This window comes from Coenobita brevimanus, chromosome 109 (genome assembly GCF_032717465.1).
Source record: "Coenobita brevimanus isolate Jiangsu-jjx chromosome 109, ASM3271746v2, whole genome shotgun sequence".
In the NCBI taxonomy this organism is placed as follows: domain Eukaryota; kingdom Metazoa; phylum Arthropoda; class Malacostraca; order Decapoda; family Coenobitidae; genus Coenobita; species Coenobita brevimanus.
Genome location: NC_137062.1, coordinates 35,455,363 through 35,472,222, shown reverse-complemented (window position 1 = coordinate 35,472,222; position 16,860 = coordinate 35,455,363).

Here is a 16,860-nt window from a genome sequence, read left to right as displayed (position 1 = left end):
GTAGACTGCAAACCAAAGATACCATTTTTCTGCAGTCCACCATCCTCCTCTCAGCAGATTGGAGGGGAACTGAGGGATATTTGTATAGCCAGGCAGCTCCACCATCCAGTCATATCAGTACTACTACATCAAGGCTTCCCTCTCCAGCGCCAGGATGTATAGTTGCGGATATATATACTTATTCACGTCACTAACTCCATAATTCCAATTCACTCTTATGTTATTCTTACTACTCTCAGACAAACATAGTCAAGTACAAGAACATGTCTGGGAGTAAGGCAATCAAAATAAGTTCCATTAATCCCTTTGGCTAATAGGAATCCCCCATGAGCTGAAGAGCATACCCATGGTAAGAATTATGTAAAGGATATATCATCAAATTTAAGGGGCTGAGATATAGAATGGGACAGTGAGCGATAAGAATGGAACAATGAGTGATGCATTTGAAACTCAACAATACCATCTTGGACACCCTACAAATGTTTCATAATATTACACAAGTTTTTATTATTGTTTCAATCAAAAAATGGAAAATATTATCCGCAACTGTACACTGATTTATACTACGCCTCTAATATTACAAACACACAGTGAATCTTGTGTTACGACGGCACATCCAACACCAGGACATGCCAGTGTTTAGGGCTGGATTGATGCTAAATTCCAAGACTTGTTTCTGGCACTTATTCTATATACAGTACAGTACATAGATTTCTTCTTCAATTGCACCAACTTCTAATAGACTCTGACTTATAGCCTAAAATCTTACTCAAAGGAAATTCTCAACTCTACACAATAGGCGACTACAGCAAATGCATTGTAAAAAAGTGGAGTATTAAATTCTGTATATAATAATGAAACTGCTTGATAAAACAGTATTAAACTATGCACATTTAGAGTTCTTACACTGAAGTTTGGCAAATGTAAAACTTATAAAATACTTAATGCAATCACTTAAATTAACGTCATTTGTGTTTTCCTACATTACAGGATTTAAGACCGAAATTTGGTATGGCTTCCCTTATAAAGACTAGCATAACTGCACAACTAATACAGCAATATGAATAATTGGTGACCTATACATACTTAATTCAGACTTTTTAGCTTTCCCAAAATTATATGGAAAATGGGTAGTTGTGATATTAACCTCTAAAGTCCAGCGACATAATGATTTTTGTTTTCTCTTGCTGCCTCCAGATCAATTTTGTTATGCTTGGGAGAGAGATCTTGCACTGACCGGGTAAATTAAATCTATATCTACCTTTCCTTGTTCAAAAAAATCTCTTGAGCTAAATAAAATTGTCTGGAAGCAGCAACAATATAATGAAAAAATTAAAGGGAGTAAGAGAAAAAAAAAAAAAAATAAAGTCATTGGAGTGATGGGGTTAACTCAAATGATATGGGAAGGACAAGTGACAATGCCCACGAGATCATACTGACAACTTATGACTTAAAAATCTTACACTAAACATGCCTCTAGCAGTGGCAAAAAGTGCACTGATACGCAACCCTCCCAGTACAATGACACCTGACTCACTGTTTTTACCGTTATATTAATTTACTCGGCACGAGGGAGATGCTTAGTTGCAAGGGGTTGATGACGGCTGTAAGCAATGCCTCCAGTTCAGTCATTTTTACACCAAACGAAATTACGTGACAGTAGAAAAATACGAGGCTTCTTTTGTGTGTATGTCCGAGGTATGTGATTTTAATACTGTTAGATCTACCACACACACACACACCAAAAATACAGTTTAAAGTAAATTGTTGTTTTTATGCAGCACTGTATATTCATGGTTAAATCAATTTTGATAGTAGAAAAATACAAAGATTTTTTTTTTCCCCTACTTCTGATTTATGTGATGATAATGTTAGATCTACTGAGGACACACACAATATATAGTTTATGATAATCTGTAGTCTTAATACAGTGGAGAATTAATTTATGTTTATATATCACTTTACTGTATCTTTATGAATCATACACACAGGTGACAAAATTTTAAGTGTTTCATCATATTTTCTTTCTTATTCTCCAATAATTTCTGATTTATTTATTTCCTCATATACATATAACCATCTGTGATTCACAAAAATACAATTAGAAACTACATCATTGGAGTTCAAAGTCACTGTACAAAAAGGGTTGCCGCCGTTCTTATAAAACAAACATGTGCTATATACTATGGTACTCACATCACTGTCTGTACGTTTATGGCAACATCTCATCATAAATAAATACACAATGCTATAAAATTCATTCAGCTTACATAAAAACATTGACCCTTTCAGTACGAGAATGCCTTTATGTATTTCTTACCACCAATGGACTTTATTTTACTCTAGTCTGGGCAATTTGGGGAGATCTTTCAAAGTGAAGGAGTTAGAATCAAACCCAAAGGAGTTAGAATTCATATCCTTGGGTAAACTTGCTCTAAAAAGTATCCGAATCTTTTCCACATTCTGAAACAGTGGATAAAGTGTTTGAAAATAACCTCTGATAACATTTCACGAATATATATGTTTGTTGATTTTATCCTTACAGCATAAAAACAATACAGGAAGTACATGGCACATTAAGAATTATTTGCCTTATGAAAAAACATAAACCGCTGCAAGGCTTACTGTGAAACCATCAATTAACCAGATTTCACATACGTTTTGGAGCAAGCATACACTCATGTCTTTTAAAATCGATCTCCTTTTGTAACTGATGTCTTCTTACTGTAGCTGGCCCCAAACAATTCTATATGGCTCAGGGAAAATGTCTCATAGTGAAGGGGTCAATAATATATCAATCTAAATCTATCACTAAATTTCTCTTCTTAGAATTCACAGGCCATTTCAAAAACTGTACTTCAAATATTCCACAATTTAAACCATTACGCCTGGGGATGTCCTTTTATTTTATTCTTGCTGCCACCACATGAATTTATTTGGCTTAGGATTTATTTATTTATTTATTTACTGGGAGGGTTAGATATGGCTTTAATAAATCCCTATCCATAAGAGGCCTTTCCTTGTGAGTTTATTTAGCTTATGATATTTCCAAATTTGAGGGGTTGGATTAGCCATCACAGACCCCTAAAACAGAGGCTTCTCCTAAAATGAATAAAATCTTTTCACTCAAAGGGTTAGAAAGGTTAGATACAGCCTTTATTAAACCCTTCAATAGGAAAGGCATTTCTAAATGAATAAAACTTTTTACTCAGGAAAGGTTAGAAAGGGAGATCGACTTAGTAATTCCCTTCAATTCAAAATGCCTCTCCTATGATAAACAAAGACAAATAAAATCTTTTAATTCTACATGAATAACATTATTACAGCCTTAAATCAATCCCTTAAATATAAAAACACCTTTAAAAAATTGATCAGTATGATATTTTTCCTAAGCCGAATGAACTAACCTGGAAGCAGCAACAGTAACTTAAAAGGACATCAACCGAGATCAAGGAGTTAAGTAGGGATGAGTATTAAAGGTATTGTTGAACATAGTAATTCTTGTACTGTCGTAATTGTCAGCATAAATACTGCATAAGCACCGGTACAAAGCATCATAAATAATAACATAAAAATCACCGACATCCACTGGAGTATTTTTTTTTTAATCACCAACATTAACAGGAGTTTTTTTTTTTTTCTTTAATACTGTCACATTCTTGTCAATTCAGGAGGCTTGTCCCCTCTTCCTTAGTGAGTTATTTTCCATATTAAAGCATATTATTCTCGCAGCTAAGTCAATTTAGCTGCATGCATGTAAATATATAGGGCTAAGGCCCATTTTCTTGTTGGGTAAGGAAGCTCCCTGACACTGATTCCTAAGTTATCAATTTTGTTCACACCTTGCTGTCCTCTTCTGTGTTACATAAATCCTTCCAGTGTTGTTGTACTGTGCATAAATGATACACCAAAGGGAAATGACCAGCCATATCCAAAAATAAATCACCAAGGTAGAGGTGTTCGGGAGCTTCCTTAACTGATGAGAATACAAGCCTATATTAATACTGGTACCATAAACTCTTTCATGATTAGGAGAACTCTACCATTTTATTCCCGGTAATGGCCAATGATTTTATGGTGCTTAGTGTGAGTCATAGGAGACTAGAAGTGTTAATACTGACATAATTCACCTTAGTAACATCCACAGGGATAATACAAGATATAATAGGCAAAATAAACAGCTAAAGAAGAGGCGTTACAAGCTCTCTGACGTAAACAAACATCTGGTCCTTAATTTATCAGGTGTGGTATGCACTGGTTGGCACTAGAACGGACGATGGCTTGTAACTGTAAATAATAAATCACTTTAATACTGTACCGGGTTCTATATATCTATTGTCAAGCATCCAAAAACGTTTATATCAAGCCTTTTATTCTGTTTGGAATGCAGTCCCAGAATACAAAAAGACTGGAAAGGTTTTGAGATGTGCTGTACTGTATCTTGTACTGTAGTTAAGTAAAAATTCATTATTAATAGGGAAATCTCATTATTATTATTATTACTGTGTACTGTTTTACTGAGATAACACTTTTGCTGCCATGGACACACTTGGGTATTCGTTTAGGCTGAATCCCAATTATTTCATTCAGGTGATGGGAAATTCAAGTACAGGTATTTTGAAAATTTTTAACACTTTGAGTACTAAAATTTCCTACACGTGAACAAAATCATGGCAGCTTGATATAACTTTGTGCCTCCATAGAAGACAAAAGTGTTAGATGCACTGAAGGATTTAAAATTATTGACTAGAGGTTTGTACTCTTTGCCCAAATTACTTGTGGTGCTTCAACATGTGACTCTTAACGGCAGACCTCTGTGAGGCTCGGTAGGGACAGGTGGGGCAGGAGTATGGTTTCTCCCCAGTGTGAATCCGAATGTGGTTGTTCAGGTTATTTTTGGTGGAGGATCGGAATGGGCAGTAAGGGCAAGGGAACGGCCTCTCCCCCGTGTGCTTACGAATGTGTTGCTTCAGCTTGTCTTTCTTTATGGCACAATAGGAGCAGAACGGACACGTGAATGGCTTCTCCCCCGTGTGTATCCGAACGTGTTGTATGATCCGATCCTTAGTGGTGGCGCTGTGAGAGCAATAAGTACAGTTGTAAGGTTTCTCCCCTGTGTGGGTTCGTATGTGTTTGGTCAAGTGGTCTTTCCTATCTGTGGAATATTTGCAGTACGAACACCGGTGCAACTTCTTGGCCGCTCCGGTCCTGCTAGTCTTCGAGCCCTCTTTGATCAGTTCCACCTGTTGGGAATGCCTAGCTTAATTACTATCATCAGTCAGGTTTCTAAGTAGTTAGCCTAGACAATAAGATACATAGTAGTTAGATTGCAACTCCTTATTATAGGTCTCCTTATTAATGCTCTCTTTTGCAATTAAATACACAGTGAATTAGAGAAAAATTATCCATTAAATTTTCATCGTCACTTACAAAACTGAACTGCCAGTTTCTGCAAGTCAAAATACCAATGATATGGAAAAAGTTGTAATATTCTGGAACACATCCCAGACCTTATAACAATGACTGAATATACTCTGCACTTGTGTTCTTGTTATAAGTACGGGATAAAATCTAAAATATCAACTTTTTCCACATAATTTGATGTAAATTGTGGGAAACTGGGAAATCAGCTTTAAAGGTAGCAATGGAATTTTAATCAACAATTTCTCTGTAATGTACAGTGGATTTAACAGCAGAAAAGAACATTAAAAAGATGATGTATAACAAGGACTTTCTGAACACTAGTTAGTCCTCACTTAAAGCTGCTTCATTTTTTTTTTTTTTAATTAAGCTGCTGATGTCATATTACTTTTTCTTCATTCAAAGCCTCTTGTGGCAGCTGTGAAGTTGCTTTGGGGCTTGAAATTAGTAACTGTTTGTGCTTTTAATGCTTCAGTCATAAACCAGAGGCATTTAAAGTAGTTTGAGAAAACAGGACCAGATTATTATTATTATTATTATTATTATTATCATTTAAAGTACTATTCTGCCTACGCTCATCCAAACTTCAAGTGAGGAACAACTATCGTACTGTACTTAAATACTGGTTTATTATCAGGTGAACGTAACTTTATCCGCATGCATAAAAACCTAAAGAAAATCAAGTTATTGAAATCTTGATTGTCTTTAACTTTTACTCACTGTCATATTGAGCTCCACAGGACATTTTACATTGAGCAGTCACTTGTTACAAAAATGAACCTCAGCATGCCATTCACTAATATAAAAAAGCTTATTGCTAAGTGTAAATAACTTAAACACACTGACATTGCATTTACATCTAAGTCTGCAGTACAAAATGTGGTTAGCCCTTACGCTGACGTGGACACAACTGAGTCTCTCATTTAGGCTATATCTAGAGTTTTTATTGAGGGGAAATCCAAGCATTCCAAAGCATACTCAAGACAGCTCCAAAGCCATTATTATAATTCTCTCAGGTCTAATCATTCCAAAGTTTACCGGAGATGGTTTTCAACTCTTCATTTGAATATCTCTCAGCTGTTCAAAATCTTTTAGAAGCCTGAGCAAGAGAACAGTGCGTCCATGGAAAGCAAAAGGGCTAAACAAAATACTATCTACCTCTTCCAACATACAGCCTTTAAGCAAAACAAAGGAACATAAAAATCAATGATATCAAACTGAAGCTGCAATTGACGTATAAAAAATGGTCTTCAGCCGTCCCGCTATGACAAAGCTTTCTTGGCTTGATGGTGGTGATCAGAATTTAATGCCCATTAATCTAGGCCTACTGATGCTCAGCAATTTAGGCCTACTGATAGTATTTTGAACTAAGGCCTACCAATGCTCAGTACTTTTGAATATAGGCCTTCTGATGCTCAGTACTTTGAATTTAAGCATACTGATGCTCTTAGCAATGTGAGCTTAGGCCCATCAATGCTCAGTACCTTGAATTTTGGCCTAGCAATGCACAGCAGTGTCAATATAGGCCTACCAATGCTCTCAGTAGCTTGGGCTTAGGTCTACCGATGCTCAGTAGTGTGAATTCGTAGATGATTGTTCAGCGTGTTCTTGGTTGAGCATCGGAAAGGGCAAAGAGAGCAGTTGAACGGCTTTTCTCCCGTGTGGGTGCGGATATGCTGCCTAAGCTTGTCTCGTTTGGTGGCACTATAGTTACAGTGCGGACAGGAGAACGGCTTTTCGCCTGTGTGAGTCCTAAAGTGTGAGATCAATTTGTCCTTAGTGGTGGCAGAGTATGTACAGTAGTGGCAGGTATAAGGCTTTTCTCCTGTGTGTGTGCGTATGTGCTTTATGATGTGGTCTTTTCTGTCAGTGGAATATTTGCAGTACGGGCACTGGTGAACCTTGCTGACAGCTCCTCTCCCGCTACTCTTCCCACCATCACTGTTTTGTTCAACCTGCAGGGAATGCCTAGCTTAATTATTGTCATCATTCAAAATCAAAACTACAACTTAGCATTATGAGTTAATATCACGGCATGCACAGCAAATCAGGGGCAACACATACAAAAAGTAATTAAATTAATAATTTTGTTGTGATGACATATTTTCACTAAATGAAGTACATTAATGCTTACAACTGAATCAAAAGACTAACCAATTCACTGCATGAAATAATGACAATAATTATTGACAATAATATGTAATCAAAAATTTAGGCACACTTACTTGTGAATGACACACTTAAAGCAGCATTACTCAGGCTTTGCAGCCATTGGATTAAGGCTAAGCCTAAATCACTATGCACTTTATGAAAATTTCATTACGGTGTGCGATACTTTTGTACAGAATACCAACTCTGAACCAGGAACCATGATTTTGAAAAAATAAATAAAACGATGCAACAAGGAGCCAGTCTCAGTAGTACAAACAAAACATGAAAGCATTCTCTCTGTCTTGACAGTTTGATGGATTTTTTTATTATACTAGTAATTTACTGGAAAAAAAGTATTATACACAGTAAGAAGTATTGAAATTCCTAAACAACTTCAGTGCAGCATACTCAAATCTAGGGCTCTAATTTTGTTGTCCTGGTTTTTACACAAACTGTCTCATTTGTAGTGCATGTAACAATGTTGCAACACCTCCATAATGCAAAACACTCAACATTACCAAAGAATCAAACCAGAGACATTATGCTTCAATATGAGAATGCTTCAACTAGTGAGCCTGGCTTGTGTGCACCACATATAAAAACAGGAACCTCTCAAAATACAATTACATAAAACAACTTCATCTCAAGTGTATAAAAATCTTTTTTATTGAGCTATGACTGGAGAAACAATAAATAACTTCAAGCAATTAATATCTTAAAATAACAATAAGTACAGCATACAATCACAAAGCCGTCAATATGCAGAACTACATACAATATAAAAATACCAATCATGCTAAAACCAATGATTAAAAACTAAAATAACAAAGGCATAAAATCAAACACTATGAGTTGATACAGAGCATGCATTTTAAATCAATGGTCAGCAATTTGCATAGGTGAAACAAGCTTTGAACAGAATAGCAAAGTACATCCATGAATAACGCTCATAATGACTTGAACACCTGCCACTAAACTGCCACAAGATGAACTGTGGACTTGTTTGTACGAATAAAGGTAACTGAGATGGGGACAGTCGTGTCAGTTTATGTTCACTCTCTACCCTTAACACGAGCTGTTGGGTAGTTGCAGCCAAGCTCTGAATGAAACACTGCCATCCTACATTAACCCCTTCAATCAGATGATGTATTTCTGCGATTTATTCTTGCAACTTTCAAATGATTTTATTCTACTTATTAAAGATCATTTGTACTGAAGTCATTTATTAAGCCTGCATCTAACTCTTTCAGTGTGTGTGTGTGTGTGTGTGTGTGTGTGTGTGTGTGTGTTAAAAAATACTTTGCTGGATTCAGGGCATTATGGTAGTGATTCTAAACTTAGCTAAACTGCAGGAGGAACAGTTGTGAAGACAGTTACTCATTAAGTCTTGGAAGGCTAAAGGACCAGCAACTGGTCTTTGTTTGGTGTGAAAACCTGGATACGACCTCCCTTCATCCTCGAGTAGGAGTAGAGCGAGAACAGAAACCACATCCCACGACTGTACCTTGATTCCTAAGTTACAGAAATTATTTTACTTGATGTTAAATTCATGGTGGCCCCCCCCCCCCTTTTTTCAGTGTGACTTTCTACATATTCCAGTGACTTTTCTCTCAGTGTGACTTCTTACATATTTTTGTGTCTTCTTTCTCAGTGTGACTTTCTACATATTCCAGTGCTTTTTTTCCTCAGTGTGACTTTCTACATATTCTAGCGTACTTTCCCTCAACGTGACCTTACCAAACATTTCTAAATTCATCAGGAAATAAAAACACCTCTAACTTTCCAGGAATGTGCCTTTATATCATTTTGCCATTCTGTATTCACACACAAGAATTACAAACATACTTTTTCAGACTGGGTACATTATATTCATCTTATTTATGCTCCTATTAAATGATTTTGTTCAATTTTAGAGAATATGTCTTGTGGCGGATGGTTTAATGAAGTTCTGTTTAAACTTTCAGTGCAAAAATTCTCTCCTAAGGTCAATAATACTGTCAGATGATGGTACCAATGAAAACAAAATGGCATCCTCTGGCAGACAGGGTTAATGTGAAGAATCAACAGTTTCAGCCCGATATAAACCAGGCTTCCTCTCTCTCTCTCTCTCTCTCACACACACACACACACACACTCCACTGCCTTCAGATGCTGCGTGGTCACAAAATCAATTTCATATGCACAGTAGATTTTATGCAGAAGCAGAATGTAGAAAAGAGGGAAAATACAGGAAAATAAAGATCACTGTCTGAGGTGCCAATATATCTCCTCACTGGTAGGTCTGGTTTGTATTTTAAGGTACTAATAAAACACGAGAATTTTTCATGTTTGTGGGAATAGTTCATTATTATACAGTAGTAAAGAATGAAGCAAATTTACATATTGTATTACACACAGGAGTGAAAGTATACAATATAGGGGTGTGATCTATCTATTGCCAGATGCGTTAATCCCATAAGAGGTGGCCACAAATAAATCACCTCCATGTCGTTCTGTCCCCTGCCATTTTGCTGCCCTCCCCCCACCTCACACACCCCTCTCTCATATACCTTTCCACTACATTCCTCCATATCACACACACACACACACACACACACACACACACACACACACAAAAGTATCAAATGAATACTGCACTTGTACATATTACTTGAACAGAAAAACTAGTCTATCTGTAGCAGGATTCTTTTAAACTCTCAGATTCTTTTTTTTCTTTTTTTTTTTTTAACATTACTTTTATGAAACCATCAAACAATCCACTTTGATCCAAACCCCTTGAGTTACACGAAGTATTTATCCCTAAAACTGATGATTCCCTGGGTCATATCTAACCAACTTCAAAGATTTCAAAACACATCTTCCTTAGCTAATTACTCTGCACATTCTATCTATTTAACCATCTAACACTCTATCTATTTATCCACCTATACCCAGACACTGTAATCCTGGAAAAGATGGTTACAAACAAGTCACTTCAATGTCACCCTGTCCCTCTCCACCAGGCTACTGCAACTCACACCACCCTCACTCATATACCTCTCCACCTCACCATCCAGCTCATCTCTGGTCTCCCTCTTCTCATCTTTGGTCTCTGCCTTCCCATCCCTCCCCCCCGCCTCACTCATATACCTCTCCACCTCACCATCCAGCTCATCTCTGGTCTCCCTCTTCTCATCTTCGGTCTCTGCCTTCCCATCCCTCCCCCCGCCTCACTCATATACACTCTCCTAATCAGTTTCTCATTATATATTCTCAGTGCAAAGCAAGTTGATAATGAAACAATATAAATAACATACAAAAGAATGTTAAATTGTAATAAGCAAGATAAATCACTAAGGAAGATATGTTACAAAACCTCCTATGTGTAACAGTTTTGAACATTTAGAATTCAGTATGACAACCTTATCATATACCAATGAATATGGGGTGTTTCATGAGGCTTCCAGTTTTTTCTCTGAAGTCATTTGGCTGATGGATGATTGGTCAAATGGATATTTAATCAACCAGAGTTTTTGCCCATGTGATGTTAACTGACAGGACATTTGGCTGATGGAAGCTATTTCTTATTCTAATTTGCTATCATGCAGAGGGACGCCTTTACCTGCTGGCACTGATGTGACTGCCTAGTTTAATATATGTCCCTCATTTCCCCAAGAGGATGGTGGACTATAGGAATATGGCAATTTCATCCTGTGGTCCACTGGGTTCACAGCCAGATAATTCTGTGGGTTGCAATAACTTTTGATATACCCTTCATCAGGTAAATGTGAGTGTACTGTAGCGTCACCTTGTGGAATGTCATTTTCAGTCTTAACACGTCCGGCACATCCTGTCTTTCTTTCACATCGCCAGTACGTTACATTGCCCCTTTTTTTGTTCATAATATATGCATATCCATCTAAAAGAAGTTTTCTTCCGCCTCTTTTTGTTGTGATAAATTCCATGTCCTGAAAATTGAAAAATATTGTAAGTTTCTGATCGTGAAAGAGAAATTCTAAAAGAAGTAAAAATGATAATATAAATAAAAAGTAAAAACAAAAAATAAACAATAAATAATGATTTTATTACAAACTGAAAAAAAAAAGAGGTCTTCTACGTTATAAATGAATCACTTTAAAAATGAACTTGACAATAATTTGGTTAAGTGTATCCGACATTTCCCCCACAACTCACAACCTTTTATCATTATGCTACTCTCTCCCAACTGCTAACCTATCCTACCAATGTTATTAAAATGTCAGAGTAGGTTATTGGACTACGCATTATGTTTAACCCCTTCATTACCTGGGGGTTCTCCTTTATGATGTCTGAAGGTCTATCTGTCTGCCTATCTCTCTATCCATCAATCTATCTATCGTCAGACACCTCATCTTGGGAAGGGTGGCCACAAATCACCTCCATGTTACCCTGTTCTCATCATCAGGCTACCCTCTCTCCAACTCATACCACTCTCACTCATACATCTCTTCATATCATCAATCAATCTCATCCTCAGTTTCCCCCTCCCCCTTCCCCTTGCCATTTCTCCCTCATATGCACTCTCCTGGTCAGTCTCTCACTCTCCCTCCTTCTCATTCTCTTTCCTCCTTTCCCTAACCCCCTCCATCTCTCTCACATACTCTCCTGGTCAGTCTCTCCCTCTCCCTCCTCATCCCCAGTTTCCCCCTCCACTTTTCCTCATCCATCTCCCTCTCCCACATACACTTTCCTTGTCACTCTCTCACCCTCCATTCTCTCAAGGCAGCCGAACCAACTCAAGGTACTTCTACAGCTGAAGATAGCATGAATGAAGTAACAGCAGAGCAGGTGGAGTGCATGTTAAAATATCACAACACAAGTCTCTCATAGGCATAAAGTCACCAACGAGTACTATGTCCATTAACTTTTGCTTGTGATGGTATGTAAGCAATTTTATAGGATGGGAGGTTCATATGTAACACTCTTCCACTCCGCTGGGTGATCCTTGTGTGTTACAGGGACTGCTTAGTTAATGTTATCAATGTCTACCCTGCATCGTTCATTCGTTTCCTACTACCACTGCCATGCCCACACCCACCCCAGCAGCATGAGCCATACCCATAACACATAAGATACCCCCAGGTGAGTTTTTGGTGAAGCACAACCTATGGATGGCCCTGTTGATCACTGAACCATAATACTCAGAATTTGCTTCAGAAGTTTCAAATAAAAGATAACCAAAATGCTAAACAAGTACGTGTTTTCCTGTAATGTCCAATACACTGCACTGACACAGCTGTCCATAACACATAAGATGAACATGCTAATTATATGCAGTTCCGCAGATTTAAGATTTATTTATTTATTTATTTTTTTTAGGAATGTAAAAATAAGGCCCAATAACTTCCAGATAATCTTATTTTATTAATATGGTTACAAAAATCTTCACTACATTAATAGTAAGTGGTGTGGTCATTGTCCATAAAAACTACATAAATATAAATACCTATACTCATGAGTATCAAATAATGTATTTCCTAAAACTAGTATTTCTTATTCACATTTACACTATTTATAAACTGTATAAAAGACATGACCAAATTTCTAGGCAGCATTTTTTGACATTATACAAATAATTTCTCAAACAACATGGAATGCAAAATTATACATATCAGCAGATAATTTAATAACTGACCAGCTGAATTAATGCATCAAGTTTCAAGTTTGTTGCGCGATAACACAGGGTGGCGATGTAGGATGCATGGTTCAAGCACGATGAACAAGGGTACTGTACTGTTTCTCCCCAGTGTGGATCCATGTGTGATTCCATTGAAGAGAGAACTGTTATTACTGACCACCTGAATATGCATATCAGCCGTGGTTTTCATTCACGACAGTGCAGGGTAGCAGTGCCGAATGTACGATAAGAACACAACAAACATAAGCATAATTTTTCCCCAATGCGAATCCAAAAGTGCTTCAACTGGGCATAGAAAGCATGATATGCAAGTCAGATGTGGTGTTTAGCCATGTGGTAGCGAAGGGTAGCCATATGGGAGGCATGATACTAGCACAACAAAGTACCATATGTTCTCTTCCTAGTGTGAATCCACATATAATTCAAATGGGGAGGGACAGAACCGTTACCATCGACTAGTTGAATCTGTATGTCGAGTGTGATGCTTAGCCATGTGATAGCACATGGTACCCACATGTACCCAGTACGGGCACAGTAAACACGAGTACGGTTTCTCCCCAGTGTGAATCTAAATGAGATTCGAGTAAGAGACACTTCACTATTGACCGGCTCAATTTGTACGTCAGCTGTGGTGCTTACCCATGTGATAGCGCAGGGTAGCAGTGTGTGATGCCCGGTACGAACACAACGAACACGAGTATGGTTTCTCCCCAGTGTGAATCCTCATGTGATCACTAAGACCATACTTTGTGGCAGAGCGGTACGGACAGTGGGTGCAGCTAAACGGCTTCTCTCCAGTGTGCGTGCGTATATGTTTAACAATGTGATCTCTCCTAGCTGTGGAATGACTACAGAAGGGACACCGGTGCAGCCTGCCCGACACCGCTCTCGCACCATCACTGTCCACCACCCTCACCTGCAGGGAATGCCTAGCTTAGAGTTCATTACAAATATGAATTACACCAGGCCACACCTCACACCCTTCCACACCCACCCATACTCCCCCACTATAACACCCACCATTTCACTCTGCCATCACCCCACTCTACCTCCACCTCCTCACTCAAACTCCACCTCTGCATTCTAACTCCATCTCCTCACTCTAACTTTAACTGCATGGCATAATCTTCAAGCCCAGCCCATTTTACATGTGGTCATGATCAGATGAAGAATCCCAGGCTAAGAAGAATGGTTTAGTCATCAAAATTATGCAATCTGAAGTGATTTAAAAGACAATGGGTATCATAAACACAGATAAGATACAGATAATATCCTCTGCATACCAGAGTATTTTTCCTTCACCTACTCTTTTACAGTCTTACACTGCTACCACAAAAATTACTTCATCTAACACCTTCCATTGCCAGACCCAGCAGGGGAGTGTCGGGAAATTTTTATCGACAGTACAAGAGCACACACTTACAGCAGTAGAAAAAGAACCCCCATCCAAACACTAATGCTCCTTGTCTTACGAACTGAGAGAAATTTTCAGATCCTAAAAACCACCAATGCCCACCTAAATCAATCTTACCAATGACATCACTTTCAAAGACTCTAAACCTGTCAACGTCTATTTACAATCCATCTAACCAAGAACAAATCAGATCACAATATTCATGCCATAATTTTTTCCATAAACCATTCTTTTTCCCCCCACAAACCCTTTGGTTAGTACATACACTTGGATAATTTAAGCAGGCTAAATCCAAACTGTTTGATTCAAATGAGGGAAATCTGAGCATACCACGGGATAACTGAGAGAGATTCAATCCTTCCCAAACTAGAATTTGCCTTGGTTGGATAAAATAACAAGGGAGCCTAAAAAAAAAAAAAAAAAAAAAAAAAAAAAAAAAAAATCTTGTGTCCACAGAGGGTGAAGAGGTTAAAGAATTCTTGTAAATATGGAAGTACTGTAGTGGGACTACTGTGTTAGATCAGGACTGACAGGATAGACAAGCAATACCCAGTGAACAGTCTACAAATACCGTGTCCCTATAGTATGCTGATCAAAAGTTTAAATCTCAAATATTATTCCTTACTTATCAAAATTACTTTTGTAATTTTTATTTACCTGTAGTGTAAACTCAACTATACACACATCAACTAAATATCTAGAGCAAAGTGCATCTACACAAATTATATCCGCTTGCCCATCAGTCACACCGATTACATTTCTCAAATGTCTGCACAGCAACCTCACTATTTATACCTCACTGTGTCTATTTGTATCTGGAGATTGTGAAACACTGCAGCTGGTCAATGCTATAATAAATGCCTGATGAAATGAACAAAAAATTACAATACTGCCTCTCTACATGAACTACAAACTCTGACATACAATAGTTAGTTAATATCTAAAATATTCTTAACCTAATCATATAAAAATCTTACACAATTCAAAATCTAGACTTTCAGTTGTGAGAGAATGTCCATGACATCATATAAAACTATCTGTTCTGCTGAACATTAAAAAAATTGTATGTACAGGTACAGTAATATGAGCACTTATCCATGAATTAACCCTTTCATTGCAAAACTCACAGGAAGTCATTAACGTATTACAGGCAAACAATGTCACAGAAAAATACTATCATCTTGTGTTGTAAAATAATAAAGACTTTGTCATGATTTCAGTGCCATGAATGGCTCATATGGAAGATTAATTCCTCACACGGAAGGTTATTGATTAAGACGATACGACAGACTCGTCTCAACTGAACCCAAACTCAGGCAACTTGTCTCTTAAACCCCACCCTCTTCCTAAAGTTGTGGCCTCAAGTCTATGGTCTCCCACTCCCTGGGGTGTAAGTGAGTGTGTCAGGGCTTGACAAGTTGCCTGGTTGTGGGTACAGGATCCTCTCCAAGTATGCTTTACATGCCACAAAAGGCCGAAACTACTTATCTTTTCAACAACCAATATTCCGATATGTCAGTACAATGCTTCCCGTAATTATGAATACTGTATTTCACCAGATGAGGATATGATCATGCAATTACAACCTAGCAAAATGCCCGTCTTGGCACTAAAAAAGTACAAAAATGCAAAGTCATAAAGGAACAGAATAATGGAATAATTTCATACCGGCCATGTCTTTCCATCAAGAATGGAACTACAAGCAATGCCTAATATCACTAGTCACTTGCAAACTACTTAAATGGCCTACAGGGTTATCGGATTATAAGGTGTAGTAATCTTCATAAATTAATGAAAACTCATTTGGCAATAGGGCAGTCAATACCACCAAAACCTAACCAGCTAGTCGAGATCTGCAAATGGCACATCAGGGAATTGGATACGCAACAGTGAAAGGGCTAATGCAATTATACAATTTAATAATGATTCTGTGCGCATTATAAAAGGAAGTAAAAATGTCCACTGTGACCCCTTCAAACTATCTATTTACTTATCTATCTATCTATCTATAGCCAAATGCCTTAATCCCATAAAGGGTGGCCACGAACAAATCGCCTCGATGTCATCCTGCCCCCTGCCATTACGCTGCCCTCCCACAACTCTATCTGACAATCCTCATTGCATCTGCAGGAGCAAACTGGATCAGATAAAGATATAGATTGATAGACTAACACTGATAGATAGAGTCAGACATAGATAGACAGATAGATGGGCTAAT